This window comes from Jaculus jaculus, chromosome 4 (assembly GCF_020740685.1).
Source record: "Jaculus jaculus isolate mJacJac1 chromosome 4, mJacJac1.mat.Y.cur, whole genome shotgun sequence".
Classification (NCBI taxonomy): Eukaryota; Metazoa; Chordata; class Mammalia; order Rodentia; family Dipodidae; genus Jaculus; species Jaculus jaculus.
The window spans coordinates 86,787,204-86,792,997 of NC_059105.1; positions in this window are offsets into that span (position 1 = coordinate 86,787,204).

The window sequence follows — 5,794 nt, forward strand, 5'->3', positions numbered from 1 at the left end:
CTCGTGGTGACTGGGCTCACTGACCTTTTCCCATGCCTACTGGGCATTGGCACATGCCAGAAAAAAAAAAAATCTAAACATTCCATTAGTTATATGCTTCAATGTTTTGCCACTCTTGGGCTGCCTGATCAAATTAAAACAGATAATGGCCCCTACTTCATAAGCAAGGCCTTTGTAGATTTTCTCCAGACCTGGAAAATCTCATATTCCACTGGCATCCCATACAACCCCTGGGGCCAGGCTATTGTTAAAAGACATAATCAAACTCTCAAGTCTCAATTACAAAAACAAAAGGAGGAATCCTTACCCCACAGGACCAACTAAAAAGGGCCTTATTTACCCTAAATATTTTTAGTTTTTTCTAACAATTTATAATGTGTAATGGTTATAAATCTATTGGGCTACAGGGGCAGAATGTGATAATTTAAATAAATGGACCCCAATATATTCAATTGTTTATCTTAAGGTGTGATGGTGGGTTTCAGATTTCAATCTAAAGATATACAAAGTGTGCCTATAATGAGTTCCTAAAGTGTGCTGTGGCTTTAGGCTTTAGGCTTGTACTTTTAATGTCTAACTATCCTTCATACTCAAGCTTTAAAGTAGTTCCTGAGAAAGTTCAAACTGTACCTCCCTTTAGGATCTTCGGCTTGATCCTTATCATAGATACATACATAGATACCTGTTAAATGCTCTATATACTAGGGTTAAAAGTTAGAACTTGTTTGGAGTGTCATGTAGATTTTCAATGGATTTGTGTTACTTCCAAAAAAATATAATAATAGCTAACAGCGTTGGGAAAATACATTAAGAGATATTTTGCACAATGATAATATTTCCTTAGATCTGATTCAGTTATATTCAGAGATTTTTGTCTTTACAAAATAATCATCTTACTTTTGATACAGCTAAAGCTGCTGATGACTTAATATCTATTTTTAAGTCTGCCTTGCCTAGATAAATTTCTCTCACTTCTTGGATAGGAAGCTTTGCTGCTACAGGTGTTTGTCTTTTGCTCATTCTGTGTCTGCTGCCCATACTCGTTAAAAGCCTTTTAAGATCCCTTATGGATATCCATACAGAAATACATGGGATACAGCTACAGACCCGACCCCAGCTTCCTGAGACATTATCTTAAAGCCCCTGCAGAGGCTGGTAGTCAAAGACAGGCAAGATTCTCTCAAGTTAGGTCTACCTAAGACAGGGCATGAATGATGGAATTCATGTACCAATGATGGGTAAGGCCTAAATATCATAGAGAACAACCTAAGACAGACACAGTCTTTCTGCACCGAGGCCCGGAAGGGCCCAGTTCATAACAAATAATAAATAAAAAAGGGGGAATTGTCAGGAGCCATTTTGGCTGGACTTGTATCCGTAGCTCTGGGCTTTCGGCTGCAACACTTTAGCAAAACTATAGCAAGGCTTTAGCAAAACTAGCACCTACAGTAAGCAAGATTATTTATATTCAGTGCCGGAAGCCATTTGGCTGGCCTTAATAGTCTTTTGTACTGAGAAGTAATTAAAATACAAAAGCTCTGTAACAGAAAGGAGGTTTTTTTTTTTTTTTTGATAGAAACTTGTATGAAACTCATAAAATTTTTGTCCATGGAAAAACTTTATAAAAAAAAAAAAAGACTCATTTGGGTACCAGCAAGAGACCTAAAATATTTGCACCAACAAGGGGACACTGACAATCACTTCTAGGGAGTGTCCCGCCCCTGAGGACTGTTCCTAAAATGGTTCTTCACCCTGCTAAACTAAATAACTCCCTCCCTTGCAGAGGATTGCTGGCTTTGCCACCATGGCTAATTACAGTACAGTTGTCCATACAACCTTAAAAAACTACTCAGCCACCTTCCCTATCCCTGTCCAGCTTTTCCCAATGTTTCCTCTGGGCATTTGGGCCCCACCTTCCCCTAATAATTCCAGTATAGATGTGAGATACATTCATCCTTCCTTCTGTACTTTTAATACAACTGAGCCCAATGCTCAATGCTGCCCACCTTCTGAAATGGTTTATGCTTGTGGAGACAAGATGGCCTATGACTTTCTGCCCACCAATTGGATGGACCTTTGTGTCCCAGCCACCTTAATCCCAGATGTAGATATCATTCCTGGAAGCTAGATTTCCTGGCTAAACAAAACAGGAAAGGACTAGACCTATTAATGGCCAAAAAGGGAGGCGTATGTTTTTTACAGGAAAAATGTCGCTTTTACGCCAATAAATCAGGAATTGTCCAGGACATGATAAAGAGGCTCCAGGAAGACTTGGAGAGAAGGTGATGGGACCCCCCAGGATAATCTGCTGCAGATGGGCTTACATGACTTCTTACCCTACCTTCTCCCTCTACCTGGACCCCTCCCCCTCCTTCTCTTTCCCCTCCTCCTTATCCTCACTGTCAGGCCTTATGTAATTAACAAAATTACACAATTTATTCACCAGCGGCTAGAGGCAATAAAACTTCATCAGGTCAAAATACATTACCACAGGCTGGCAACTCAGGAATTAAGTTCCTCAGATGACCCACTGCCACCTCCCTTACCCTCCATGTGACCAATGAGAGGTAAGATCCCCAGAGGGGAACAACCTAAGACAGGGGCCATGGTAACTAATGCTCTTACAAAAACAAAAGGGGGAGGTGTTGGGCTCTGAAAGGCCCAGCTGTGAGGCCTAGTGGAATTTTCTGAGCCTAGCTAAAGTTTGGCGACCTGTCTCTGGCCAGCTAGGACTCAGCAAGACACCTAATGGCTTCTGGCCTGCTACCTCTGCATGGCAATCGTAATTACCATTTCAATAGTAAAAGTTTACTATTGGCCCTTACCTCTTCCCCCATCCTGAAATCCCCGCCTTCGTCCCCAACATGATATAGGCAACTGCTCAGAGTAATAAAGCGAGTTGTTTTCTGCGAGTTTCTGCATTGAAAAGACTCCCAACTCAGTGTGGTTTTTCTCTGGTGGCCAGGAGAGGTTTCTGAGTTGTCCAACATTCATCATCCTCCTTCAACCCCTAGGGAGGAACCAGCAGGCCTGGTCCTTCCCTCGGCACTACCTGACCAGGAAGGAGCCCCGCAGTTTGCTGTTGAGTAGCTTAGACCATGAGTTGCTTAGACAGATGTTGGTCATTTTCTTACAATCACTCATGTAACACTAACCTTCTGTCACTAGACAAGCTGTCTGAGGATCAACTATCTTTCAGTTGCCAGCCAGGTCTCTCCATATTCCATCCCAACAACATATGGTGTCTTCAGCAGTAGGGTCCTACCATAAACCTTTTATGAGTCATCAAGTACACTGACAGAATTCTGTCTTCTTTTGGGAAATCTTATAGGTCTCTCTGATTAACAGCTCATTGTGGATGTTACCCACATGCTGGTACTGGGAGTTACACGTCAGTGCCAAGGGAGAAGAAGTAAGAAAAATATAGGTAATATAAAAGAGAAAGAGAAAAAAGAGAGAGGGGGAAACAGGAGAAGCTTGAAGATAGTCTTTGTCATACCCTCTCCAGGATACTGTGAGTCAGGTATTCTCTCTTAGCACCTAATGAAGGTTTGACTCTTTAGTATGTCTTTCATGATGTAGGCCATTATTGTATCATTTACATTTGGGTCCATACTTTTGTCCCCCCCCCCCACCTTACCATCCCTTATGCCCCATCATCCCTATTGTCCATTCCTCTCAAGGTTTATTAGGTATGTCATCATCATGGGCAGAATAGGTTAGGAGCTACAGATGAGTGAGACCATGTGACAATTATTTTCCTGTGATTGGGTGAGTTGGCTGAGAATGATCTATTCCAAGTTTGAACATTTTTCTTCTAATTTCATTGTGTCATTTTTCCTTACTGTTGCATAGAGGTCCATCATGTAGATATCCCACATCTTAGTTATCCATTTGTCTAATGATGGACATCTGGGTTGATTCCATCTCTTAGCTATTATGAATTGAGCATCAATAAACATGGTTGAGAAAATCTCTCTTAGCTGAGGTTTGGAGATTTTAGGATAAATGTCCAGTAAGGGAATAACTGGGTCTGTTGGTACCTCTATAGTCATCCTTTTCAGGAGTCTCCATATTTCTTTCTATAGTGGTTATACTAGCTTGTATTCTCACCAACAATAAATTGAGGTTCCTATTTCTCCACAACCTCAGCATTTGTTGTCATTAGATGTTTTAATGTTTGCTATCCTTACTGGGGTAAGGTAGAATCTCATAGTTTCTTAAATTTGCATTTCCCTGATGATTAGGGATGATGAACATTTTCTTAAGTGTGTGTTTGCCTTGTGTATTTCTTCCTGTGTTGCTGTACAGTTCTCTGCCCCATTTTCTGTGTGGGTTGTTTGACTTCTTATTGCTTAGGTTTTTGAATTCTTTGTAGATTCTAAAAATTAGGCCTCAGTCCAATGTGTATCTGGAAAATATTTTCTCCCATTATGTGGGAAATCTATTGGCCCTGCTTATTATTTGTTTGTCTGCTAATAAGCTTTTCAGCTTCCTGAGATCCCAATGTCTGGGTGATTGTTTAATTTCCTGGATTGGTGGGGTTCATTCAGCAAGTCTTTTCCCACTCCTATATCATGGAAAGTTCCTCCTATTTTGTCTTCCAGTAGTAGCAGAGTTTCCAGTCTTATAATGAGGACTTTGATTCACTTGGACTTGATTTTTGTGCATGGTGAGATGTGTGGATTGAGTTTCAATTTTCTGCATGTGGTAATCCAGTTTGTCCAGCACCATTTCTTGAAGATGATGTCTTTTTTCCTGCCTACATCGTTAGGGCCTTTGTCAAACATCAAGTAGCTGTGGTTACTTGATCCAAAGCTGGGTCCTCAAATCTGTTCCATTGGTCTATATTCCTGTTTTTACGCCAGCACCATGTTGTTATTTGTTTATTTATTTTCTGATGCTATTGAAAATTGGACAATGTCAATTATTTCTTTCTCTGTATCTTTATCCTTTGCATAGAGAAAGACTCCTGATTTTTGTGCACTGATTTTGTATCTGGCTACTTTACAGAAGGAGTTAATCACTTTAAAGAGTTTTGAGATGGAGGGTTTGGGGTCTGCAAATAAGACCAACTTAACTTTTTCCTTTCCAATTTGTATCCCTTTTACTTTTTTTATTCTGTCTTCTTGCTTGAGCTAGAACTTTCTGTACTATGTTGAACAGCAGACATGAGAGTAGACATCCTGTCTTGTTTCTGATCACAATGGGAATTCCTTCCAGTCTCTCCCAATTAAGTATTATTTGGGCTTTAGGAACTTTATATATAGCCTTTACTATGTTGAGATATAGACCACACATGCCTATTCTCTCCAATGTTTTGATCATGAAGTGATGTTGTATTTTGTCAAAGACTTTTTCTGCATCTATTGAGATGATTATGTGGTTTTTGTGTTTAAGCTTATTTATGTGGTGTATTACATTGACATTTTTCCATATGTTGAACCATCCCTGTCTTCCTGGGATGAAGCCTACTTGATCCAGTTAGATAATGCTTTTGATGTGCTGTTGAATTCAGTTTGTGAGGATTTTGTTCAGGATCTTTGCATCTAAGTTCATCAGGGAAATAGGCCTGTAGTTTTCTTTTCTTGTGGCATTTCTGCCTGGTTTTGGTATTAGAGTGATACTAGCTTCATAGAAGGAGTTGGGGAGCTTTCCCTGTTCTCCAACTATGTGGGAAAAATTTAAGAAAAATTGGTTTCAGTTCTTCCAAGAAGGTTTGATAGAATTCAGCTGAGAAGCCATTTGGTCCTGGACTCTTCCTTTTAGAGAGGTTTCTTGATTAACCTTTCAA